The sequence below is a fragment of the Chiloscyllium plagiosum genome, unplaced genomic scaffold (assembly GCF_037043375.1).
Source record: "Chiloscyllium plagiosum isolate Xiang-an unplaced genomic scaffold, Cpla_swu_hap1 HiC_scaffold_3, whole genome shotgun sequence".
NCBI lineage: Eukaryota > Metazoa > Chordata > Chondrichthyes > Orectolobiformes > Hemiscylliidae > Chiloscyllium > Chiloscyllium plagiosum.
The window spans coordinates 142,166,860-142,191,859 of record NW_028270141.1 but is presented as its reverse complement, the minus strand read 5'-3'; the positions used below and the strand labels follow the sequence as shown (position 1 = coordinate 142,191,859).

Sequence of the window (25,000 nt, the reverse complement as noted above, 5' to 3'; positions counted from 1 at the left end):
TCTTAAATGAATCCAGAGACTGGGCCTCCACTGCCCTCTGGGGCAGAGCATTCCACACAGCCACCACTCTCTGGGTGAAGAAGTTTCTCCTCATCTCTGTCCTAAATGGTCTACCCCGTATTTTTAAGCTGTGTCCTCTGTTTCGGCACTCACCCCGCAGCGGAAACATGTTGCCTGCCGCCAGAGTGTCCAATCCTTTGATCATCTTATATGTCTCAACCAGATCCCCTCTCAGTCTTCTAAACTCAAGGGTACACAAGCCCAGTCGCTCCAGTCTTTCAGTGTAAGGTAATCCCGCCATTCCAGGAATTGACCTCGTGAACCTACGCTGCATTCCCTCAATAGCCAGAATGTCTCTCCTCAAATTTGGAGACCAGAACTGCACACAGTACTCCAGGTGTGGTCTCACCAGGGCCCTGTACAGCTGCAGAAGGACCTCTTTGCTTCTATACTCAATCCCTCTTGTTATGAAGGCCAGCATGCTATTAGCCTTCTTCACTACCTGCTGTACCTGCATGCTTACCTTCATTGAGTGGTGTACAAGAACCCCCAGATCTCTCTGTACTGCCCCTTTACCTAAATTGATTCCACTTAGGTGGTAATCTGCCTTCCTGTTCTTGCCACCAAAGTGGATAAGGATCCATTTATCCACGTGAAAGTGCATCTGCCATGCATCTGAGCACTCACCTAACTTGTCCAGGTCACCCTGTAATCTCCTAACATCCTCATCACATTTCACCCTGCCACCCAGCTGATGAAATTTGCGAATGTTATTGCTAATACCATCTTGTATATCCTGAAGATAGATTGTAAAAAGCTGCGGTCCCAGTACTGATCCGTGCGGTACCCCACTGGTCAGTGCCCGGCATTCCGAAATGGAGGGGTGGAGGAGTGTGGAAGGATGAGAGAATGCAGGCTGCGGCCCTATGAAGCAGGGGGAGGGCTTGCAGTTGGCCTGTGTGGGGATGTGGGAGACTACAGGAGCCTGGTGGGCAAGGGCTGGCCTGAAAGGCAGCTGGAGGGACGGAGGGAGGGAAGCACGCACGGAGGAGGAAGAGCAAAGAGAAAAGAGAAAAAAAAGCCAAAGGGGATAAAGAGAAAGAGCAAGAAAGAAAATGTGGCTGGCCAGCACGCCTTGAAGTAGGGAGAAAAGGCAGGGGCCAGCGCCTACGGCCATACTAGTCTGAAAACGCCCGATCTCGTCTGATCTCGGAAGCTAAGCAGACTCTGGCCTGGTTAGTACTTGGATGGGAGACCGCCTGGGAATACCAGGTGCAGTAGGCTTTTTCCGCCAGCAGTGGCTGCTCAAGTCACCCCTATGCACTTGTCTTGTGCCAGGCAATGGAGCGGCAGGTTATTTTTGCTGCTGCTGCTGTGCCTGGCATCAGTCTCCTGCAGGCACGAGACACGGAGGGGAGGAGAGCGGAGCGCTGCCAAAATCAGCAAGAAAGGCGGAAAGAAAGGGATTGGGGCTGCACGCTGTCTGCGGGTGGCAGTCAGGAAAGGCGGACAATAGACAATAGGTGCAGGAGTTGGCCATTCTGCCCTTCCAGCCTGCACCACCATTCAATATGATCATGGCTGATCATCCTTAATCAGTATCCTGTTCCTGCCTTATCTCCATAACCCTTGATTCCACTATCCTTGAGAGCTCTATCCAACTCTTTCTTAAATGAATCCAGAGACTGGTCCTCCACTGCCCTCTGGGGCAGAGCATTCCACACAGCCACCACTCTCTGGGTGAAGAAGTTTCTCCTCATCTCTGTCCTAAATGGTCTACCCCGTATTTTTAAGCTGTGTCCTCTGTTTCGGCACTCACCCCGCAGCGGAAACATGTTGCCTGCCGCCAGAGTGTCCAATCCTTTGATCATCTTATATGTCTCAACCAGATCCCCTCTCAGTCTTCTAAACTCAAGGGTACACAAGCCCAGTCGCTCCAGTCTTTCAGTGTAAGGTAATCCCGCCATTCCAGGAATTGACCTCGTGAACCTACGCTGCATTCCCTCAATAGCCAGAATGTCTCTCCTCAAATTTGGAGACCAGAACTGCACACAGTACTCCAGGTGTGGTCTCACCAGGGCCCTGTACAGCTGCAGAAGGACCTCTTTGCTTCTATACTCAATCCCTCTTGTTATGAAGGCCAGCATGCTATTAGCCTTCTTCACTACCTGCTGTACCTGCATGCTTACCTTCATTGAGTGGTGTACAAGAACCCCCAGATCTCTCTGTACTGCCCCTTTACCTAAATTGATTCCACTTAGGTGGTAATCTGCCTTCCTGTTCTTGCCACCAAAGTGGATAAGGATCCATTTATCCACGTGAAAGTGCATCTGCCATGCATCTGAGCACTCACCTAACTTGTCCAGGTCACCCTGTAATCTCCTAACATCCTCATCACATTTCACCCTGCCACCCAGCTGATGAAATTTGCGAATGTTATTGCTAATACCATCTTGTATATCCTGAAGATAGATTGTAAAAAGCTGCGGTCCCAGTACTGATCCGTGCGGTACCCCACTGGTCAGTGCCCGGCATTCCGAAATGGAGGGGTGGAGGAGTGTGGAAGGATGAGAGAATGCAGGCTGCGGCCCTATGAAGCAGGGGGAGGGCTTGCAGTTGGCCTGTGTGGGGATGTGGGAGACTACAGGAGCCTGGTGGGCAAGGGCTGGCCTGAAAGGCAGCTGGAGGGACGGAGGGAGGGAAGCACGCACGGAGGAGGAAGAGCAAAGAGAAAAGAGAAAAAAAAGCCAAAGGGGATAAAGAGAAAGAGCAAGAAAGAAAATGTGGCTGGCCAGCACGCCTTGAAGTAGGGAGAAAAGGCAGGGGCCAGCGCCTACGGCCATACTAGTCTGAAAACGCCCGATCTCGTCTGATCTCGGAAGCTAAGCAGACTCAGGCCTGGTTAGTACTTGGATGGGAGACCGCCTGGGAATACCAGGTGCAGTAGGCTTTTTCCGCCAGCAGTGGCTGCTCAAGTCACCCCTCTGCACTTGTCTTGTGCCAGGCAATGGAGCGGCAGGTTATTTTTGCTGCTGCTGCTGTGCCTGGCATCAGTCTCCTGCAGGCACGAGACACGGAGGGGAGGAGAGCGGAGCGCTGCCAAAATCAGCAAGAAAGGCGGAAAGAAAGGGATTGGGGCTGCACGCTGTCTGCGGGTGGCAGTCAGGAAAGGCGGACAATAGACAATAGGTGCAGGAGTTGGCCATTCTGCCCTTCCAGCCTGCACCACCATTCAATATGATCATGGCTGATCATCCTTAATCAGTATCCTGTTCCTGCCTTATCTCCATAACCCTTGATTCCACTATCCTTGAGAGCTCTATCCAACTCTTTCTTAAATGAATCCAGAGACTGGGCCTCCACTGCCCTCTGGGGCAGAGCATTCCACACAGCCACCACTCTCTGGGTGAAGAAGTTTCTCCTCATCTCTGTCCTAAATGGTCTACCCCGTATTTTTAAGCTGTGTCCTCTGTTTCGGCACTCACCCCGCAGCGGAAACATGTTGCCTGCCGCCAGAGTGTCCAATCCTTTGATCATCTTATATGTCTCAACCAGATCCCCTCTCAGTCTTCTAAACTCAAGGGTACACAAGCCCAGTCGCTCCAGTCTTTCAGTGTAAGGTAATCCCGCCATTCCAGGAATTGACCTCGTGAACCTACGCTGCATTCCCTCAATAGCCAGAATGTCTCTCCTCAAATTTGGAGACCAGAACTGCACACAGTACTCCAGGTGTGGTCTCACCAGGGCCCTGTACAGCTGCAGAAGGACCTCTTTGCTTCTATACTCAATCCCTCTTGTTATGAAGGCCAGCATGCTATTAGCCTTCTTCACTACCTGCTGTACCTGCATGCTTACCTTCATTGAGTGGTGTACAAGAACCCCCAGATCTCTCTGTACTGCCCCTTTACCTAAATTGATTCCACTTAGGTGGTAATCTGCCTTCCTGTTCTTGCCACCAAAGTGGATAAGGATCCATTTATCCACGTGAAAGTGCATCTGCCATGCATCTGAGCACTCACCTAACTTGTCCAGGTCACCCTGTAATCTCCTAACATCCTCATCACATTTCACCCTGCCACCCAGCTGATGAAATTTGCGAATGTTATTGCTAATACCATCTTGTATATCCTGAAGATAGATTGTAAAAAGCTGCGGTCCCAGTACTGATCCGTGCGGTACCCCACTGGTCAGTGCCCGGCATTCCGAAATGGAGGGGTGGAGGAGTGTGGAAGGATGAGAGAATGCAGGCTGCGGCCCTATGAAGCAGGGGGAGGGCTTGCAGTTGGCCTGTGTGGGGATGTGGGAGACTACAGGAGCCTGGTGGGCAAGGGCTGGCCTGAAAGGCAGCTGGAGGGACGGAGGGAGGGAAGCACGCACGGAGGAGGAAGAGCAAAGAGAAAAGAGAAAAAAAAGCCAAAGGGGATAAAGAGAAAGAGCAAGAAAGAAAATGTGGCTGGCCAGCACGCCTTGAAGTAGGGAGAAAAGGCAGGGGCCAGCGCCTACGGCCATACTAGTCTGAAAACGCCCGATCTCGTCTGATCTCGGAAGCTAAGCAGACTCAGGCCTGGTTAGTACTTGGATGGGAGACCGCCTGGGAATACCAGGTGCAGTAGGCTTTTTCCGCCAGCAGTGGCTGCTCAAGTCACCCCGATGCACTTGTCTTGTGCCAGGCAATGGAGCGGCAGGTTATTTTTGCTGCTGCTGCTGTGCCTGGCATCAGTCTCCTGCAGGCACGAGACACGGAGGGGAGGAGAGCGGAGCGCTGCCAAAATCAGCAAGAAAGGCGGAAAGAAAGGGATTGGGGCTGCACGCTGTCTGCGGGTGGCAGTCAGGAAAGGCGGACAATAGACAATAGGTGCAGGAGTTGGCCATTCTGCCCTTCCAGCCTGCACCACCATTCAATATGATCATGGCTGATCATCCTTAATCAGTATCCTGTTCCTGCCTTATCTCCATAACCCTTGATTCCACTATCCTTGAGAGCTCTATCCAACTCTTTCTTAAATGAATCCAGAGACTGGGCCTCCACTGCCCTCTGGGGCAGAGCATTCCACACAGCCACCACTCTCTGGGTGAAGAAGTTTCTCCTCATCTCTGTCCTAAATGGTCTACCCCGTATTTTTAAGCTGTGTCCTCTGTTTCGGCACTCACCCCGCAGCGGAAACATGTTGCCTGCCGCCAGAGTGTCCAATCCTTTGATCATCTTATATGTCTCAACCAGATCCCCTCTCAGTCTTCTAAACTCAAGGGTACACAAGCCCAGTCGCTCCAGTCTTTCAGTGTAAGGTAATCCCGCCATTCCAGGAATTGACCTCGTGAACCTACGCTGCATTCCCTCAATAGCCAGAATGTCTCTCCTCAAATTTGGAGACCAGAACTGCACACAGTACTCCAGGTGTGGTCTCACCAGGGCCCTGTACAGCTGCAGAAGGACCTCTTTGCTTCTATACTCAATCCCTCTTGTTATGAAGGCCAGCATGCTATTAGCCTTCTTCACTACCTGCTGTACCTGCATGCTTACCTTCATTGAGTGGTGTACAAGAACCCCCAGATCTCTCTGTACTGCCCCTTTACCTAAATTGATTCCACTTAGGTGGTAATCTGCCTTCCTGTTCTTGCCACCAAAGTGGATAAGGATCCATTTATCCACGTGAAAGTGCATCTGCCATGCATCTGAGCACTCACCTAACTTGTCCAGGTCACCCTGTAATCTCCTAACATCCTCATCACATTTCACCCTGCCACCCAGCTGATGAAATTTGCGAATGTTATTGCTAATACCATCTTGTATATCCTGAAGATAGATTGTAAAAAGCTGCGGTCCCAGTACTGATCCGTGCGGTACCCCACTGGTCAGTGCCCGGCATTCCGAAATGGAGGGGTGGAGGAGTGTGGAAGGATGAGAGAATGCAGGCTGCGGCCCTATGAAGCAGGGGGAGGGCTTGCAGTTGGCCTGTGTGGGGATGTGGGAGACTACAGGAGCCTGGTGGGCAAGGGCTGGCCTGAAAGGCAGCTGGAGGGACGGAGGGAGGGAAGCACGCACGGAGGAGGAAGAGCAAAGAGAAAAGAGAAAAAAAAGCCAAAGGGGATAAAGAGAAAGAGCAAGAAAGAAAATGTGGCTGGCCAGCACGCCTTGAAGTAGGGAGAAAAGGCAGGGGCCAGCGCCTACGGCCATACTAGTCTGAAAACGCCCGATCTCGTCTGATCTCGGAAGCTAAGCAGACTCAGGCCTGGTTAGTACTTGGATGGGAGACCGCCTGGGAATACCAGGTGCAGTAGGCTTTTTCCGCCAGCAGTGGCTGCTCAAGTCACCCCGATGCACTTGTCTTGTGCCAGGCAATGGAGCGGCAGGTTATTTTTGCTGCTGCTGCTGTGCCTGGCATCAGTCTCCTGCAGGCACGAGACACGGAGGGGAGGAGAGCGGAGCGCTGCCAAAATCAGCAAGAAAGGCGGAAAGAAAGGGATTGGGGCTGCACGCTGTCTGCGGGTGGCAGTCAGGAAAGGCGGACAATAGACAATAGGTGCAGGAGTTGGCCATTCTGCCCTTCCAGCCTGCACCACCATTCAATATGATCATGGCTGATCATCCTTAATCAGTATCCTGTTCCTGCCTTATCTCCATAACCCTTGATTCCACTATCCTTGAGAGCTCTATCCAACTCTTTCTTAAATGAATCCAGAGACTGGGCCTCCACTGCCCTCTGGGGCAGAGCATTCCACACAGCCACCACTCTCTGGGTGAAGAAGTTTCTCCTCATCTCTGTCCTAAATGGTCTACCCCGTATTTTTAAGCTGTGTCCTCTGTTTCGGCACTCACCCCGCAGCGGAAACATGTTGCCTGCCGCCAGAGTGTCCAATCCTTTGATCATCTTATATGTCTCAACCAGATCCCCTCTCAGTCTTCTAAACTCAAGGGTACACAAGCCCAGTCGCTCCAGTCTTTCAGTGTAAGGTAATCCCGCCATTCCAGGAATTGACCTCGTGAACCTACGCTGCATTCCCTCAATAGCCAGAATGTCTCTCCTCAAATTTGGAGACCAGAACTGCACACAGTACTCCAGGTGTGGTCTCATCAGGGCCCTGTACAGCTGCAGAAGGACCTCTTTGCTTCTATACTCAATCCCTCTTGTTATGAAGGCCAGCATGCTATTAGCCTTCTTCACTACCTGCTGTACCTGCATGCTTACCTTCATTGAGTGGTGTACAAGAACCCCCAGATCTCTCTGTACTGCCCCTTTACCTAAATTGATTCCACTTAGGTGGTAATCTGCCTTCCTGTTCTTGCCACCAAAGTGGATAAGGATCCATTTATCCACGTGAAAGTGCATCTGCCATGCATCTGAGCACTCACCTAACTTGTCCAGGTCACCCTGTAATCTCCTAACATCCTCATCACATTTCACCCTGCCACCCAGCTGATGAAATTTGCGAATGTTATTGCTAATACCATCTTGTATATCCTGAAGATAGATTGTAAAAAGCTGCGGTCCCAGTACTGATCCGTGCGGTACCCCACTGGTCAGTGCCCGGCATTCCGAAATGGAGGGGTGGAGGAGTGTGGAAGGATGAGAGAATGCAGGCTGCGGCCCTATGAAGCAGGGGGAGGGCTTGCAGTTGGCCTGTGTGGGGATGTGGGAGACTACAGGAGCCTGGTGGGCAAGGGCTGGCCTGAAAGGCAGCTGGAGGGACGGAGGGAGGGAAGCACGCACGGAGGAGGAAGAGCAAAGAGAAAAGAGAAAAAAAAGCCAAAGGGGATAAAGAGAAAGAGCAAGAAAGAAAATGTGGCTGGCCAGCACGCCTTGAAGTAGGGAGAAAAGGCAGGGGCCAGCGCCTACGGCCATACTAGTCTGAAAACGCCCGATCTCGTCTGATCTCGGAAGCTAAGCAGACTCTGGCCTGGTTAGTACTTGGATGGGAGACCGCCTGGGAATACCAGGTGCAGTAGGCTTTTTCCGCCAGCAGTGGCTGCTCAAGTCACCCCTATGCACTTGTCTTGTGCCAGGCAATGGAGCGGCAGGTTATTTTTGCTGCTGCTGCTGTGCCTGGCATCAGTCTCCTGCAGGCACGAGACACGGAGGGGAGGAGAGCGGAGCGCTGCCAAAATCAGCAAGAAAGGCGGAAAGAAAGGGATTGGGGCTGCACGCTGTCTGCGGGTGGCAGTCAGGAAAGGCGGACAATAGACAATAGGTGCAGGAGTTGGCCATTCTGCCCTTCCAGCCTGCACCACCATTCAATATGATCATGGCTGATCATCCTTAATCAGTATCCTGTTCCTGCCTTATCTCCATAACCCTTGATTCCACTATCCTTGAGAGCTCTATCCAACTCTTTCTTAAATGAATCCAGAGACTGGTCCTCCACTGCCCTCTGGGGCAGAGCATTCCACACAGCCACCACTCTCTGGGTGAAGAAGTTTCTCCTCATCTCTGTCCTAAATGGTCTACCCCGTATTTTTAAGCTGTGTCCTCTGTTTCGGCACTCACCCCGCAGCGGAAACATGTTGCCTGCCGCCAGAGTGTCCAATCCTTTGATCATCTTATATGTCTCAACCAGATCCCCTCTCAGTCTTCTAAACTCAAGGGTACACAAGCCCAGTCGCTCCAGTCTTTCAGTGTAAGGTAATCCCGCCATTCCAGGAATTGACCTCGTGAACCTACGCTGCATTCCCTCAATAGCCAGAATGTCTCTCCTCAAATTTGGAGACCAGAACTGCACACAGTACTCCAGGTGTGGTCTCACCAGGGCCCTGTACAGCTGCAGAAGGACCTCTTTGCTTCTATACTCAATCCCTCTTGTTATGAAGGCCAGCATGCTATTAGCCTTCTTCACTACCTGCTGTACCTGCATGCTTACCTTCATTGAGTGGTGTACAAGAACCCCCAGATCTCTCTGTACTGCCCCTTTACCTAAATTGATTCCACTTAGGTGGTAATCTGCCTTCCTGTTCTTGCCACCAAAGTGGATAAGGATCCATTTATCCACGTGAAAGTGCATCTGCCATGCATCTGAGCACTCACCTAACTTGTCCAGGTCACCCTGTAATCTCCTAACATCCTCATCACATTTCACCCTGCCACCCAGCTGATGAAATTTGCGAATGTTATTGCTAATACCATCTTGTATATCCTGAAGATAGATTGTAAAAAGCTGCGGTCCCAGTACTGATCCGTGCGGTACCCCACTGGTCAGTGCCCGGCATTCCGAAATGGAGGGGTGGAGGAGTGTGGAAGGATGAGAGAATGCAGGCTGCGGCCCTATGAAGCAGGGGGAGGGCTTGCAGTTGGCCTGTGTGGGGATGTGGGAGACTACAGGAGCCTGGTGGGCAAGGGCTGGCCTGAAAGGCAGCTGGAGGGACGGAGGGAGGGAAGCACGCACGGAGGAGGAAGAGCAAAGAGAAAAGAGAAAAAAAAGCCAAAGGGGATAAAGAGAAAGAGCAAGAAAGAAAATGTGGCTGGCCAGCACGCCTTGAAGTAGGGAGAAAAGGCAGGGGCCAGCGCCTACGGCCATACTAGTCTGAAAACGCCCGATCTCGTCTGATCTCGGAAGCTAAGCAGACTCAGGCCTGGTTAGTACTTGGATGGGAGACCGCCTGGGAATACCAGGTGCAGTAGGCTTTTTCCGCCAGCAGTGGCTGCTCAAGTCACCCCTATGCACTTGTCTTGTGCCAGGCAATGGAGCGGCAGGTTATTTTTGCTGCTGCTGCTGCTGTGCCTGGCATCAGTCTCCTGCAGGCACGAGACACGGAGGGGAGGAGAGCGGAGCGCTGCCAAAATCAGCAAGAAAGGCGGAAAGAAAGGGATTGGGGCTGCACGCTGTCTGCGGGTGGCAGTCAGGAAAGGCGGACAATAGACAATAGGTGCAGGAGTTGGCCATTCTGCCCTTCCAGCCTGCACCACCATTCAATATGATCATGGCTGATCATCCTTAATCAGTATCCTGTTCCTGCCTTATCTCCATAACCCTTGATTCCACTATCCTTGAGAGCTCTATCCAACTCTTTCTTAAATGAATCCAGAGACTGGGCCTCCACTGCCCTCTGGGGCAGAGCATTCCACACAGCCACCACTCTCTGGGTGAAGAAGTTTCTCCTCATCTCTGTCCTAAATGGTCTACCCCGTATTTTTAAGCTGTGTCCTCTGTTTCGGCACTCACCCCGCAGCGGAAACATGTTGCCTGCCGCCAGAGTGTCCAATCCTTTGATCATCTTATATGTCTCAACCAGATCCCCTCTCAGTCTTCTAAACTCAAGGGTACACAAGCCCAGTCGCTCCAGTCTTTCAGTGTAAGGTAATCCCGCCATTCCAGGAATTGACCTCGTGAACCTACGCTGCATTCCCTCAATAGCCAGAATGTCTCTCCTCAAATTTGGAGACCAGAACTGCACACAGTACTCCAGGTGTGGTCTCACCAGGGCCCTGTACAGCTGCAGAAGGACCTCTTTGCTTCTATACTCAATCCCTCTTGTTATGAAGGCCAGCATGCTATTAGCCTTCTTCACTACCTGCTGTACCTGCATGCTTACCTTCATTGAGTGGTGTACAAGAACCCCCAGATCTCTCTGTACTGCCCCTTTACCTAAATTGATTCCACTTAGGTGGTAATCTGCCTTCCTGTTCTTGCCACCAAAGTGGATAAGGATCCATTTATCCACGTGAAAGTGCATCTGCCATGCATCTGAGCACTCACCTAACTTGTCCAGGTCACCCTGTAATCTCCTAACATCCTCATCACATTTCACCCTGCCACCCAGCTGATGAAATTTGCGAATGTTATTGCTAATACCATCTTGTATATCCTGAAGATAGATTGTAAAAAGCTGCGGTCCCAGTACTGATCCGTGCGGTACCCCACTGGTCAGTGCCCGGCATTCCGAAATGGAGGGGTGGAGGAGTGTGGAAGGATGAGAGAATGCAGGCTGCGGCCCTATGAAGCAGGGGGAGGGCTTGCAGTTGGCCTGTGTGGGGATGTGGGAGACTACAGGAGCCTGGTGGGCAAGGGCTGGCCTGAAAGGCAGCTGGAGGGACGGAGGGAGGGAAGCACGCACGGAGGAGGAAGAGCAAAGAGAAAAGAGAAAAAAAAGCCAAAGGGGATAAAGAGAAAGAGCAAGAAAGAAAATGTGGCTGGCCAGCACGCCTTGAAGTAGGGAGAAAAGGCAGGGGCCAGCGCCTACGGCCATACTAGTCTGAAAACGCCCGATCTCGTCTGATCTCGGAAGCTAAGCAGACTCAGGCCTGGTTAGTACTTGGATGGGAGACCGCCTGGGAATACCAGGTGCAGTAGGCTTTTTCCGCCAGCAGTGGCTGCTCAAGTCACCCCTCTGCACTTGTCTTGTGCCAGGCAATGGAGCGGCAGGTTATTTTTGCTGCTGCTGCTGTGCCTGGCATCAGTCTCCTGCAGGCACGAGACACGGAGGGGAGGAGAGCGGAGCGCTGCCAAAATCAGCAAGAAAGGCGGAAAGAAAGGGATTGGGGCTGCACGCTGTCTGCGGGTGGCAGTCAGGAAAGGCGGACAATAGACAATAGGTGCAGGAGTTGGCCATTCTGCCCTTCCAGCCTGCACCACCATTCAATATGATCATGGCTGATCATCCTTAATCAGTATCCTGTTCCTGCCTTATCTCCATAACCCTTGATTCCACTATCCTTGAGAGCTCTATCCAACTCTTTCTTAAATGAATCCAGAGACTGGGCCTCCACTGCCCTCTGGGGCAGAGCATTCCACACAGCCACCACTCTCTGGGTGAAGAAGTTTCTCCTCATCTCTGTCCTAAATGGTCTACCCCGTATTTTTAAGCTGTGTCCTCTGTTTCGGCACTCACCCCGCAGCGGAAACATGTTGCCTGCCGCCAGAGTGTCCAATCCTTTGATCATCTTATATGTCTCAACCAGATCCCCTCTCAGTCTTCTAAACTCAAGGGTACACAAGCCCAGTCGCTCCAGTCTTTCAGTGTAAGGTAATCCCGCCATTCCAGGAATTGACCTCGTGAACCTACGCTGCATTCCCTCAATAGCCAGAATGTCTCTCCTCAAATTTGGAGACCAGAACTGCACACAGTACTCCAGGTGTGGTCTCACCAGGGCCCTGTACAGCTGCAGAAGGACCTCTTTGCTTCTATACTCAATCCCTCTTGTTATGAAGGCCAGCATGCTATTAGCCTTCTTCACTACCTGCTGTACCTGCATGCTTACCTTCATTGAGTGGTGTACAAGAACCCCCAGATCTCTCTGTACTGCCCCTTTACCTAAATTGATTCCACTTAGGTGGTAATCTGCCTTCCTGTTCTTGCCACCAAAGTGGATAAGGATCCATTTATCCACGTGAAAGTGCATCTGCCATGCATCTGAGCACTCACCTAACTTGTCCAGGTCACCCTGTAATCTCCTAACATCCTCATCACATTTCACCCTGCCACCCAGCTGATGAAATTTGCGAATGTTATTGCTAATACCATCTTGTATATCCTGAAGATAGATTGTAAAAAGCTGCGGTCCCAGTACTGATCCGTGCGGTACCCCACTGGTCAGTGCCCGGCATTCCGAAATGGAGGGGTGGAGGAGTGTGGAAGGATGAGAGAATGCAGGCTGCGGCCCTATGAAGCAGGGGGAGGGCTTGCAGTTGGCCTGTGTGGGGATGTGGGAGACTACAGGAGCCTGGTGGGCAAGGGCTGGCCTGAAAGGCAGCTGGAGGGACGGAGGGAGGGAAGCACGCACGGAGGAGGAAGAGCAAAGAGAAAAGAGAAAAAAAAGCCAAAGGGGATAAAGAGAAAGAGCAAGAAAGAAAATGTGGCTGGCCAGCACGCCTTGAAGTAGGGAGAAAAGGCAGGGGCCAGCGCCTACGGCCATACTAGTCTGAAAACGCCCGATCTCGTCTGATCTCGGAAGCTAAGCAGACTCAGGCCTGGTTAGTACTTGGATGGGAGACCGCCTGGGAATACCAGGTGCAGTAGGCTTTTTCCGCCAGCAGTGGCTGCTCAAGTCACCCCTATGCACTTGTCTTGTGCCAGGCAATGGAGCGGCAGGTTATTTTTGCTGCTGCTGCTGTGCCTGGCATCAGTCTCCTGCAGGCACGAGACACGGAGGGGAGGAGAGCGGAGCGCTGCCAAAATCAGCAAGAAAGGCGGAAAGAAAGGGATTGGGGCTGCACGCTGTCTGCGGGTGGCAGTCAGGAAAGGCGGACAATAGACAATAGGTGCAGGAGTTGGCCATTCTGCCCTTCCAGCCTGCACCACCATTCAATATGATCATGGCTGATCATCCTTAATCAGTATCCTGTTCCTGCCTTATCTCCATAACCCTTGATTCCACTATCCTTGAGAGCTCTATCCAACTCTTTCTTAAATGAATCCAGAGACTGGGCCTCCACTGCCCTCTGGGGCAGAGCATTCCACACAGCCACCACTCTCTGGGTGAAGAAGTTTCTCCTCATCTCTGTCCTAAATGGTCTACCCCGTATTTTTAAGCTGTGTCCTCTGTTTCGGCACTCACCCCGCAGCGGAAACATGTTGCCTGCCGCCAGAGTGTCCAATCCTTTGATCATCTTATATGTCTCAACCAGATCCCCTCTCAGTCTTCTAAACTCAAGGGTACACAAGCCCAGTCGCTCCAGTCTTTCAGTGTAAGGTAATCCCGCCATTCCAGGAATTGACCTCGTGAACCTACGCTGCATTCCCTCAATAGCCAGAATGTCTCTCCTCAAATTTGGAGACCAGAACTGCACACAGTACTCCAGGTGTGGTCTCACCAGGGCCCTGTACAGCTGCAGAAGGACCTCTTTGCTTCTATACTCAATCCCTCTTGTTATGAAGGCCAGCATGCTATTAGCCTTCTTCACTACCTGCTGTACCTGCATGCTTACCTTCATTGAGTGGTGTACAAGAACCCCCAGATCTCTCTGTACTGCCCCTTTACCTAAATTGATTCCACTTAGGTGGTAATCTGCCTTCCTGTTCTTGCCACCAAAGTGGATAAGGATCCATTTATCCACGTGAAAGTGCATCTGCCATGCATCTGAGCACTCACCTAACTTGTCCAGGTCACCCTGTAATCTCCTAACATCCTCATCACATTTCACCCTGCCACCCAGCTGATGAAATTTGCGAATATTATTGCTAATACCATCTTGTATATCCTGAAGATAGATTGTAAAAAGCTGCGGTCCCAGTACTGATCCGTGCGGTACCCCACTGGTCAGTGCCCGGCATTCCGAAATGGAGGGGTGGAGGAGTGTGGAAGGATGAGAGAATGCAGGCTGCGGCCCTATGAAGCAGGGGGAGGGCTTGCAGTTGGCCTGTGTGGGGATGTGGGAGACTACAGGAGCCTGGTGGGCAAGGGCTGGCTGAAAGGCAGCTGGAGGGACGGAGGGAGGGAAGCACGCACGGAGGAGGAAGAGCAAAGAGAAAAGAGAAAAAAAAGCCAAAGGGGATAAAGAGAAAGAGCAAGAAAGAAAATGTGGCTGGCCAGCACGCCTTGAAGTAGGGAGAAAAGGCAGGGGCCAGCGCCTACGGCCATACTAGTCTGAAAACGCCCGATCTCGTCTGATCTTGGAAGCTAAGCAGACTCAGGCCTGGTTAGTACTTGGATGGGAGACCGCCTGGGAATACCAGGTGCAGTAGGCTTTTTCCGCCAGCAGTGGCTGCTCAAGTCACCCCTCTGCACTTGTCTTGTGCCAGGCAATGGAGCGGCAGGTTATTTTTGCGGCTGCTGCTGTGCCTGGCATCAGTCTCCTGCAGGCACGAGACACGGAGGGGAGGAGAGCGGAGCGCTGCCAAAATCAGCAAGAAAGGCGGAAAGAAAGGGATTGGGGCTGCACGCTGTCTGCGGGTGGCAGTCAGGAAAGGCGGACAATAGACAATAGGTGCAGGAGTTGGCCATTCTGCCCTTCCAGCCTGCACCACCATTCAATATGATCATGGCTGATCATCCTTAATCAGTATCCTGTTCCTGCCTTATCTCCATAACCCTTGATTCCACTATCCTTGAGAGCTCTATCCAACTCTTTCTTAAATGAATCCAGAGACTGGGCCTCCACTGCCCTCTGGGGCAGAGCATTCCACACAGCCACCACTCTCTGGGTGAAGAAGTTTCTCCTCATCTCTGTCCTAAATGGTCTACCCCGTATTTTTAAGCTGTGTCCTCTGTTTCGGCACTCACCCCGCAGCGGAAACATGTTGCCTGCCGCCAGAGTGTCCAATCCTTTGATCATCTTATATGTCTCAACCAGATCCCCTCTCAGTCTTCTAAACTCAAGGGTACACAAGCCCAGTCGCTCCAGTCTTTCAGTGTAAGGTAATCCCGCCATTCCAGGAATTGACCTCGTGAACCTACGCTGCATTCCCTCAATAGCCAGAATGTCTCTCCTCAAATTTGGAGACCAGAACTGCACACAGTACTCCAGGTGTGGTCTCACCAGGGCCCTGTACAGCTGCAGAAGGACCTCTTTGCTTCTATACTCAATCCCTCTTGTTATGAAGGCCAGCATGCTATTAGCCTTCTTCACTACCTGCTGTACCTGCATGCTTACCTTCATTGAGTGGTGTACAAGAACCCCCAGATCTCTCTGTACTGCCCCTTTACCTAAATTGATTCCACTTAGGTGGTAATCTGCCTTCCTGTTCTTGCCACCAAAGTGGATAAGGATCCATTTATCCACGTGAAAGTGCATCTGCCATGCATCTGAGCACTCACCTAACTTGTCCAGGTCACCCTGTAATCTCCTAACATCCTCATCACATTTCACCCTGCCACCCAGCTGATGAAATTTGCGAATATTATTGCTAATACCATCTTGTATATCCTGAAGATAGATTGTAAAAAGCTGCGGTCCCAGTACTGATCCGTGCGGTACCCCACTGGTCAGTGCCCGGCATTCCGAAATGGAGGGGTGGAGGAGTGTGGAAGGATGAGAGAATGCAGGCTGCGGCCCTATGAAGCAGGGGGAGGGCTTGCAGTTGGCCTGTGTGGGGATGTGGGAGACTACAGGAGCCTGGTGGGCAAGGGCTGGCTGAAAGGCAGCTGGAGGGACGGAGGGAGGGAAGCACGCACGGAGGAGGAAGAGCAAAGAGAAAAGAGAAAAAAAAGCCAAAGGGGATAAAGAGAAAGAGCAAGAAAGAAAATGTGGCTGGCCAGCACGCCTTGAAGTAGGGAGAAAAGGCAGGGGCCAGCGCCTACGGCCGTACTAGTCTGAAAACGCCCGATCTCGTCTGATCTCGGAAGCTAAGCAGACTCAGGCTTGGTTAGTACTTGGATGGGAGACCGCCTGGGAATACCAGGTGCAGTAGGCTTTTTCCGCCAGCAGTGGCTGCTCAAGTCACCCCTCTGCACTTGTCTTGTGCCAGGCAATGGAGCGGCAGGTTATTTTTGCGGCTGCTGCTGTGCCTGGCATCAGTCTCCTGCAGGCACGAGACACGGAGGGGAGGAGAGCGGAGCGCTGCCAAAATCAGCAAGAAAGGCGGAAAGAAAGGGATTGGGGCTGCACGCTGTCTGCGGGTGGCAGTCAGGAAAGGCGGACAATAGACAATAGGTGCAGGAGTTGGCCATTCTGCCCTTCCAGCCTGCACCACCATTCAATATGATCATGGCTGATCATCCTTAATCAGTATCCTGTTCCTGCCTTATCTCCATAACCCTTGATTCCACTATCCTTGAGAGCTCTATCCAACTCTTTCTTAAATGAATCCAGAGACTGGGCCTCCACTGCCCTCTGGGGCAGAGCATTCCACACAGCCACCACTCTCTGGGTGAAGAAGTTTCTCCTCATCTCTGTCCTAAATGGTCTACCCCGTATTTTTAAGCTGTGTCCTCTGTTTCGGCACTCACCCCGCAGCGGAAACATGTTGCCTGCCGCCAGAGTGTCCAATCCTTTGATCATCTTATATGTCTCAACCAGATCCCCTCTCAGTCTTCTAAACTCAAGGGTACACAAGCCCAGTCGCTCCAGTCTTTCAGTGTAAGGTAATCCCGCCATTCCAGGAATTGACCTCGTGAACCTACGCTGCATTCCCTCAATAGCCAGAATGTCTCTCCTCAAATTTGGAGACCAGAACTGCACACAGTACTCCAGGTGTGGTCTCACCAGGGCCCTGTACAGCTGCAGAAGGACCTCTTTGCTTCTATACTCAATCCCTCTTGTTATGAAGGCCAGCATGCTATTAGCCTTCTTCACTACCTGCTGTACCTGCATGCTTACCTTCATTGAGTGGTGTACAAGAACCCCCAGATCTCTCTGTACTGCCCCTTTACCTAAATTGATTCCACTTAGGTGGTAATCTGCCTTCCTGTTCTTGCCACCAAAGTGGATAAGGATCCATTTATCCACGTGAAAGTGCATCTGCCATGCATCTGAGCACTCACCTAACTTGTCCAGGTCACCCTGTAATCTCCTAACATCCTCATCACATTTCACCCTGCCACCCAGCTGATGAAATTTGCGAATGTTATTGCTAATACCATCTTGTATATCCTGAAGATAGATTGTAAAAAGCTGCGGTCCCAGTACTGATCCGTGCGGTACCCCACTGGTCAGTGCCCGGCATTCCGAAATGGAGGGGTGGAGGAGTGTGGAAGGATGAGAGAATGCAGGCTGCGGCCCTATGAAGCAGGGGGAGGGCTTGCAGTTGGCCTGTGTGGGGATGTGGGAGACTACAGGAGCCTGGTGGGCAAGGGCTGGCTGAAAGGCAGCTGGAGGGACGGAGGGAGGGAAGCACGCACGGAGGAGGAAGAGCAAAGAGAAAAGAGAAAAAAAAGCCAAAGGGGATAAAGAGAAAGAGCAAGAAAGAAAATGTGGCTGGCCAGCACGCCTTGAAGTAGGGAGAAAAGGCAGGGGCCAGCGCCTACGGCCATACTAGTCTGAAAACGTCTAATCTCGGAAGCTAAGCAGACTCAGGCCTGGTTAGTACTTGGATGGGAGACCGCCTGGGAATACCAGGTGCAGTAGGCTTTTTCCGCCAGCAGTGGCTGCTCAAGTCACCCCTCTGCACTTGTCTTGTGCCAGGCAATGGAGCGGCAGGTTATTTTTGCTGCTGCTGCTGTGCCTGGCATCAGTCTCCTGCAGGCACGAGACACGGAGGGGAGGAGAGCGGAGCGCTGCCAAAATCAGCAAGAAAGGCGGAAAGAAAGGGATTGGGGCTGCACGCTGTCTGCGGGTGGCAGTCAGGAAAGGCGGACAATAGACAATAGGTGCAGGAGTTGGCCATTCTGCCCTTCCAGCCTGCACCACCATTCAATATGATCATGGCTGATCATCCTTAATCAGTATCCTGTTCCTGCCTTATCTCCATAACCCTTGATTCCACTATCCTTGAGAGCTCTATCCAACTCTTTCTTAAATGAATCCAGAGACTGGGCCTCCACTGCCCTCTGGGGCAGAGCATTCCACACAGCCACCACTCTCTGGGTGAAGAAGTTTCTCCTCATCTCTGTCCTAAATGGTCTACCCCGTATTTTTAAGCTGTGTCCTCTGTTTCGGCACTCACCCCGCAGCGGAAACATGTTGCCTGCCGCCAGAGTGTCCAATCCTTTGATCATCTTATATGTCTCAACCAGATCCCCTCTCAGTCTTCTAAACTCAAGGGTACACAAGCCCAGTCGCTCCAGTCTTTCAGTGTAAGGTAATCCCGCCATTCCAGGAATTGACCTCGTGTACCTACGCTGCATTCCCTCAATAGCCAGAATGTCTCTCCTCAAATTTGGAGACCAGAACTGCACACAGTACTCCAGGTGTGGTCTCACCAGGGCCCTGTACAGCTGCAGAAGGACCTCTTTGCTTCTATACTCAATCCCTCTTGTTATGAAGGCCAGCATGCTATTAGCCTTCTTCACTACCTGCTGTACCTGCATGCTTACCTTCATTGAGTGGTGTACAAGAACCCCCAGATCTCTCTGTACTGCCCCTTTACCTAAATTGATTCCACTTAGGTGGTAATCTGCCTTCCTGTTCTTGCCACCAAAGTGGATAAGGATCCATTTATCCACGTGAAAGTGCATCTGCCATGCATCTGAGCACTCACCTAACTTGTCCAGGTCACCCTGTAATCTCCTAACATCCTCATCACATTTCACCCTGCCACCCAGCTGATGAAATTTGCGAATGTTATTGCTAATACCATCTTGTATATCCTGAAGATAGATTGTAAAAAGCTGCGGTCCCAGTACTGATCCGTGCGGTACCCCACTGGTCAGTGCCCGGCATTCCGAAATGGAGGGGTGGAGGAGTGTGGAAGGATGAGAGAATGCAGGCTGCGGCCCTATGAAGCAGGGGGAGGGCTTGCAGTTGGCCTGTGTGGGGATGTGGGAGACTACAGGAGCCTGGTGGGCAAGGGCTGGCTGAAAGGCAGCTGGAGGGACGGAGGGAGGGAAGCACGCACGGAGGAGGAAGAGCAAAGAGAAAAGAGAAAAAAAAGCCAAAGGGGATAAAGAGAAAGAGCAACAAAGAAAATGTGGCTGGCCAGCACGCCTTGAAGTAGGGAGAAAAGGGAGGGGCCAGCGCCTGCGGCCATACTAGTCTGAAAACGCCTGATCTCGGAAGCTAAGCAGACTCAGGCCTGGTTAGTACTTGGATGGGAAACCGCCTGGGAATACCAGGTGCAGTAGGCTTTTTCCGCCAGCAGTGGCTGCTCAAGTCACCCCTCTGCACTTGTCTTGTGCCAGGCAATGGAGCGGCAGGTTATTTTTGCTGCTGCTGCTGTGCCTGGCATCAGTCTCCTGCAGGCACGAGACACGGAGGGGAGGAGAGCGGAGCGCTGCCAAAATCAGCAAGAAAGGCGGAAAGAAAGGGATTGGGGCTGCACGCTGTCTGCGGGTGGCAGTCAGGAAAGGCGGACAATAGACAATAGGTGCAGGAGTTGGCCATTCTGCCCTTCCAGCCTGCACCACCATTCAATATGATCATGGCTGATCATCCTTAATCAGTATCCTGTTCCTGCCTTATCTCCATAACCCTTGATTCCAATATCCTTGAGAGCTCTATCCAACTCTTTCTTAAATGAATCCAGAGACTGGGCCTCCACTGCCCTCTGGGGCAGAGCATTCCACACAGCCACCACTCTCTGGGTGAAGAAGTTTCTCCTCATCTCTGTCCTAAATGGTCTACCCCGTATTTTTAAGCTGTGTCCTCTGTTTCGGCACTCACCCCGCAGCGGAAACATGTTGCCTGCCGCCAGAGTGTCCAATCCTTTGATCATCTTATATGTCTCAACCAGATCCCCTCTCAGTCTTCTAAACTCAAGGGTAAACAAGCCCAGTCGCTCCAGTCTTTCAGTGTAAGGTAATCCCGCCATTCCAGGAATTGACCTCGTGAACCTACGCTGCATTCCCTCAATAGCCAGAATGTCTCTCCTCAAATTTGGAGACCAGAACTGCACACAGTACTCCAGGTGTGGTCTCACCAGGGCCCTGTACAGCTGCAGAAGGACCTCTTTGCTTCTATACTCAATCCCTCTTGTTATGAAGGCCAGCATGCTATTAGCCTTCTTCACTACCTGCTGTACCTGCATGCTTACCTTCATTGAGTGGTGTACAAGAACCCCCAGATCTCTCTGTACTGCCCCTTTACCTAAATTGATTCCACTTAGGTGGTAATCTGCCTTCCTGTTCTTGCCACCAAAGTGGATAAGGATCCATTTATCCACGTGAAAGTGCATCTGCCATGCATCTGAGCACTCACCTAACTTGTCCAGGTCACCCTGTAATCTCCTAACATCCTCATCACATTTCACCCTGCCACCCAGCTGATGAAATTTGCGAATGTTATTGCTAATACCATCTTGTATATCCTGAAGATAGATTGTAAAAAGCTGCGGTCCCAGTACTGATCCGTGCGGTACCCCACTGGTCAGTGCCCGGCATTCCGAAATGGAGGGGTGGAGGAGTGTGGAAGGATGAGAGAATGCAGGCTGCGGCCCTATGAAGCAGGGGGAGGGCTTGCAGTTGGCCTGTGTGGGGATGTGGGAGACTACAGGAGCCTGGTGGGCAAGGGCTGGCCTGAAAGGCAGCTGGAGGGACGGAGGGAGGGAAGCACGCACGGAGGAGGAAGAGCAAAGAGAAAAGAGAAAAAAAAGCCAAAGGGGATAAAGAGAAAGAGCAAGAAAGAAAATGTGGCTGGCCAGCACGCCTTGAAGTAGGGAGAAAAGGCAGGGGCCAGCGCCTACGGCCATACTAGTCTGAAAACGCCTGATCTCGTCTGATCTCGGAAGCTAAGCTGACTCAGGCCTGGTTAGTACTTGGATGGGAGACCGCCTGGGAATACCAGGTGCAGTAGGCTTTTTCCGCCAGCAGTGGCTGCTCAAGTCACCCCTCTGCACTTGTCTTGTGCCAGGCAATGGAGCGGCAGGTTATTTTTGCTGCTGCTGCTGTGCCTGGCATCAGTCTCCTGCAGGCACGAGACACGGAGGGGAGGAGAGCGGAGCGCTGCCAAAATCAGCAAGAAAGGCGGAAAGAAAGGGATTGGGGCTGCACGCTGTCTGCGGGTGGCAGTCAGGAAAGGCGGACAATAGACAATAGGTGCAGGAGTTGGCCATTCTGCCCTTCCAGCCTGCACCACCATTCAATATGATCATGGCTGATCATCCTTAATCAGTATCCTGTTCCTGCCTTATCTCCATAACCCTTGATTCCACTATCCTTGAGAGCTCTATCCAACTCTTTCTTAAATGAATCCAGAGACTGGGCCTCCACTGCCCTCTGGGGCAGAGCATTCCACACAGCCACCACTCTCTGGGTGAAGAAGTTTCTCCTCATCTCTGTCCTAAATGGTCTACCCCGTATTTTTAAGCTGTGTCCTCTGTTTCGGCACTCACCCCGCAGCGGAAACATGTTGCCTGCCGCCAGAGTGTCCAATCCTTTGATCATCTTATATGTCTCAACCAGATCCCCTCTCAGTCTTCTAAACTCAAGGGTACACAAGCCCAGTCGCTCCAGTCTTTCAGTGTAAGGTAATCCCGCCATTCCAGGAATTGACCTCGTGAACCTACGCTGCATTCCCTCAATAGCCAGAATGTCTCTCCTCAAATTTGGAGACCAGAACTGCACACAGTACTCCAGGTGTGGTCTCACCAGGGCCCTGTACAGCTGCAGAAGGACCTCTTTGCTTCTATACTCAATCCCTCTTGTTATGAAGGCCAGCATGCTATTAGCCTTCTTCACTACCTGCTGTACCTGCATGCTTACCTTCATTGAGTGGTGTACAAGAACCCCCAGATCTCTCTGTACTGCCCCTTTACCTAAATTGATTCCACTTAGGTGGTAATCTGCCTTCCTGTTCTTGCCACCAAAGTGGATAAGGATCCATTTATCCACGTGAAAGTGCATCTGCCATGCATCTGAGCACTCACCTAACTTGTCCAGGTCACCCTGTAATCTCCTAACATCCTCATCACATTTCACCCTGCCACCCAGCTGATGAAATTTGCGAATGTTATTGCTAATACCATCTTGTATATCCTGAAGATAGATTGTAAAAAGCTGCGGTCCCAGTACTGATCCGTGCGGTACCCCACTGGTCAGTGCCCGGCATTCCGAAATGGAGGGGTGGAGGAGTGTGGAAGGATGAGAGAATGCAGGCTGCGGCCCTATGAAGCAGGGGGAGGGCTTGCAGTTGGCCTGTGTGGGGATGTGGGAGACTACAGGAGCCTGGTGGGCAAGGGCTGGCTGAAAGGCAGCTGGAGGGACGGAGGGAGGGAAGCACGCACGGAGGAGGAAGAGCAAAGAGAAAAGAGAAAAAAAAGCCAAAGGGGATAAAGAGAAAGAGCAAGAAAGAAAATGTGGCTGGCCAGCACGCCTTGAAGTAGGGAGAAAAGGCAGGGGCCAGCGCCTACGGCCATACTAGTCTGAAAACGTCTAATCTCGGAAGCTAAGCAGACTCAGGCCTGGTTAGTACTTGGATGGGAGACCGCCTGGGAATACCAGGTGCAGTAGGCTTTTTCCGCCAGCAGTGGCTGCTCAAGTCACCCCTCTGCACTTGTCTTGTGCCAGGCAATGGAGCGGCAGGTTATTTTTGCTGCTGCTGCTGTGCCTGGCATCAGTCTCCTGCAGGCACGAGACACGGAGGGGAGGAGAGCGGAGCGCTGCCAAAATCAGCAAGAAAGGCGGAAAGAAAGGGATTGGGGCTGCACGCTGTCTGCGGGTGGCAGTCAGGAAAGGCGGACAATAGACAATAGGTGCAGGAGTTGGCCATTCTGCCCTTCCAGCCTGCACCACCATTCAATATGATCATGGCTGATCATCCTTAATCAGTATCCTGTTCCTGCCTTATCTCCATAACCCTTGATTCCACTATCCTTGAGAGCTCTATCCAACTCTTTCTTAAATGAATCCAGAGACTGGGCCTCCACTGCCCTCTGGGGCAGAGCATTCCACACAGCCACCACTCTCTGGGTGAAGAAGTTTCTCCTCATCTCTGTCCTAAATGGTCTACCCCGTATTTTTAAGCTGTGTCCTCTGTTTCGGCACTCACCCCGCAGCGGAAACATGTTGCCTGCCGCCAGAGTGTCCAATCCTTTGATCATCTTATATGTCTCAACCAGATCCCCTCTCAGTCTTCTAAACTCAAGGGTACACAAGCCCAGTCGCTCCAGTCTTTCAGTGTAAGGTAATCCCGCCATTCCAGGAATTGACCTCGTGTACCTACGCTGCATTCCCTCAATAGCCAGAATGTCTCTCCTCAAATTTGGAGACCAGAACTGCACACAGTACTCCAGGTGTGGTCTCACCAGGGCCCTGTACAGCTGCAGAAGGACCTCTTTGCTTCTATACTCAATCCCTCTTGTTATGAAGGCCAGCATGCTATTAGCCTTCTTCACTACCTGCTGTACCTGCATGCTTACCTTCATTGAGTGGTGTACAAGAACCCCCAGATCTCTCTGTACTGCCCCTTTACCTAAATTGATTCCACTTAGGTGGTAATCTGCCTTCCTGTTCTTGCCACCAAAGTGGATAAGGATCCATTTATCCACGTGAAAGTGCATCTGCCATGCATCTGAGCACTCACCTAACTTGTCCAGGTCACCCTGTAATCTCCTAACATCCTCATCACATTTCACCCTGCCACCCAGCTGATGAAATTTGCGAATGTTATTGCTAATACCATCTTGTATATCCTGAAGATAGATTGTAAAAAGCTGCGGTCCCAGTACTGATCCGTGCGGTACCCCACTGGTCAGTGCCCGGCATTCCGAAATGGAGGGGTGGAGGAGTGTGGAAGGATGAGAGAATGCAGGCTGCGGCCCTATGAAGCAGGGGGAGGGCTTGCAGTTGGCCTGTGTGGGGATGTGGGAGACTACAGGAGCCTGGTGGGCAAGGGCTGGCCTGAAAGGCAGCTGGAGGGACGGAGGGAGGGAAGCACGCACGGAGGAGGAAGAGCAAAGAGAAAAGAGAAAAAAAAGCCAAAGGGGATAAAGAGAAAGAGCAAGAAAGAAAATGTGGCTGGCCAGCACGCCTTGAAGTAGGGAGAAAAGGCAGGGGCCAGCGCCTACGGCCATACTAGTCTGAAAACGCCCGATCTCGTCTGATCTCGGAAGCTAAGCAGACTCAGGCCTGGTTAGTACTTGGATGGGAGACCGCCTGGGAATACCAGGTGCAGTAGGCTTTTTCCGCCAGCAGTGGCTGCTCAAGTCACCCCTCTGCACTTGTCTTGTGCCAGGCAATGGAGCGGCAGGTTATTTTTGCTGCTGCTGCTGTGCCTGGCATCAGTCTCCTGCAGGCACGAGACACGGAGGGGAGGAGAGCGGAGCGCTGCCAAAATCAGCAAGAAAGGCGGAAAGAAAGGGATTGGGGCTGCACGCTGTCTGCGGGTGGCAGTCAGGAAAGGCGGACAATAGACAATAGGTGCAGGAGTTGGCTATTCTGCCCTTCCAGCCTGCACCACCATTCAATATGATCATGGCTGATCATCCTTAATCAGTATCCTGTTCCTGCCTTATCTCCATAACCCTTGATTCCACTATCCTTGAGAGCTCTATCCAACTCTTTCTTAAATGAATCCAGAGACTGGGCCTCCACTGCCCTCTGGG

The 25,000-nt window shown here is 51.8% G+C and overlaps 12 non-coding genes and 3 pseudogenes across 12 annotated transcripts; all 15 read left to right on the top strand.

Moving 5' to 3' along the window:
* The first annotated feature begins 1,165 nt into the window (after nt 1-1,165).
* LOC148151736 (5S ribosomal RNA) lies at nt 1,166-1,284 on the top strand. Its single transcript, XR_015755477.1, has one exon. It is a non-coding gene; the product is annotated as a 5S ribosomal RNA (ribosomal RNA).
* A 1,547-nt stretch (nt 1,285-2,831) lies between these two features.
* Nucleotides 2,832-2,950, top strand: LOC148151735 (5S ribosomal RNA). The gene has a single exon (XR_015756650.1). It is a non-coding gene; the product is annotated as a 5S ribosomal RNA (ribosomal RNA).
* A 1,547-nt stretch (nt 2,951-4,497) lies between these two features.
* On the top strand, nt 4,498-4,616 carry LOC148151734 (5S ribosomal RNA). The gene has a single exon (XR_015756649.1). It is a non-coding gene; the product is annotated as a 5S ribosomal RNA (ribosomal RNA).
* Nucleotides 4,617-6,163: 1,547 nt separating this feature from the next.
* Nucleotides 6,164-6,282, top strand: LOC148151733 (5S ribosomal RNA). Its single transcript, XR_015756648.1, has one exon. It is a non-coding gene; the product is annotated as a 5S ribosomal RNA (ribosomal RNA).
* A 1,547-nt stretch (nt 6,283-7,829) lies between these two features.
* Nucleotides 7,830-7,948, top strand: LOC148151732 (5S ribosomal RNA). The gene has a single exon (XR_015755460.1). It is a non-coding gene; the product is annotated as a 5S ribosomal RNA (ribosomal RNA).
* Nucleotides 7,949-9,495: 1,547 nt separating this feature from the next.
* On the top strand, nt 9,496-9,614 carry LOC148151731 (5S ribosomal RNA). The gene has a single exon (XR_015756647.1). It is a non-coding gene; the product is annotated as a 5S ribosomal RNA (ribosomal RNA).
* Nucleotides 9,615-11,164: 1,550 nt separating this feature from the next.
* LOC148151730 (5S ribosomal RNA) lies at nt 11,165-11,283 on the top strand. The gene has a single exon (XR_015756646.1). It is a non-coding gene; the product is annotated as a 5S ribosomal RNA (ribosomal RNA).
* Nucleotides 11,284-12,830: 1,547 nt separating this feature from the next.
* On the top strand, nt 12,831-12,949 carry LOC148151729 (5S ribosomal RNA). The gene has a single exon (XR_015756645.1). It is a non-coding gene; the product is annotated as a 5S ribosomal RNA (ribosomal RNA).
* Nucleotides 12,950-14,495: 1,546 nt separating this feature from the next.
* Nucleotides 14,496-14,614, top strand: LOC148151728 (5S ribosomal RNA). Its single transcript, XR_015755425.1, has one exon. It is a non-coding gene; the product is annotated as a 5S ribosomal RNA (ribosomal RNA).
* A 1,546-nt stretch (nt 14,615-16,160) lies between these two features.
* On the top strand, nt 16,161-16,279 carry LOC148151727 (5S ribosomal RNA). The gene has a single exon (XR_015755963.1). It is a non-coding gene; the product is annotated as a 5S ribosomal RNA (ribosomal RNA).
* Nucleotides 16,280-17,825: 1,546 nt separating this feature from the next.
* Nucleotides 17,826-17,934, top strand: LOC148151726 (5S ribosomal RNA; annotated as a pseudogene).
* Nucleotides 17,935-19,480: 1,546 nt separating this feature from the next.
* LOC148151725 (5S ribosomal RNA) lies at nt 19,481-19,589 on the top strand (annotated as a pseudogene).
* A 1,547-nt stretch (nt 19,590-21,136) lies between these two features.
* LOC148151724 (5S ribosomal RNA) lies at nt 21,137-21,255 on the top strand. The gene has a single exon (XR_015755838.1). It is a non-coding gene; the product is annotated as a 5S ribosomal RNA (ribosomal RNA).
* A 1,546-nt stretch (nt 21,256-22,801) lies between these two features.
* Nucleotides 22,802-22,910, top strand: LOC148151723 (5S ribosomal RNA; annotated as a pseudogene).
* Nucleotides 22,911-24,457: 1,547 nt separating this feature from the next.
* On the top strand, nt 24,458-24,576 carry LOC148151722 (5S ribosomal RNA). The gene has a single exon (XR_015756644.1). It is a non-coding gene; the product is annotated as a 5S ribosomal RNA (ribosomal RNA).
* Nucleotides 24,577-25,000: the final 424 nt, after the last annotated feature.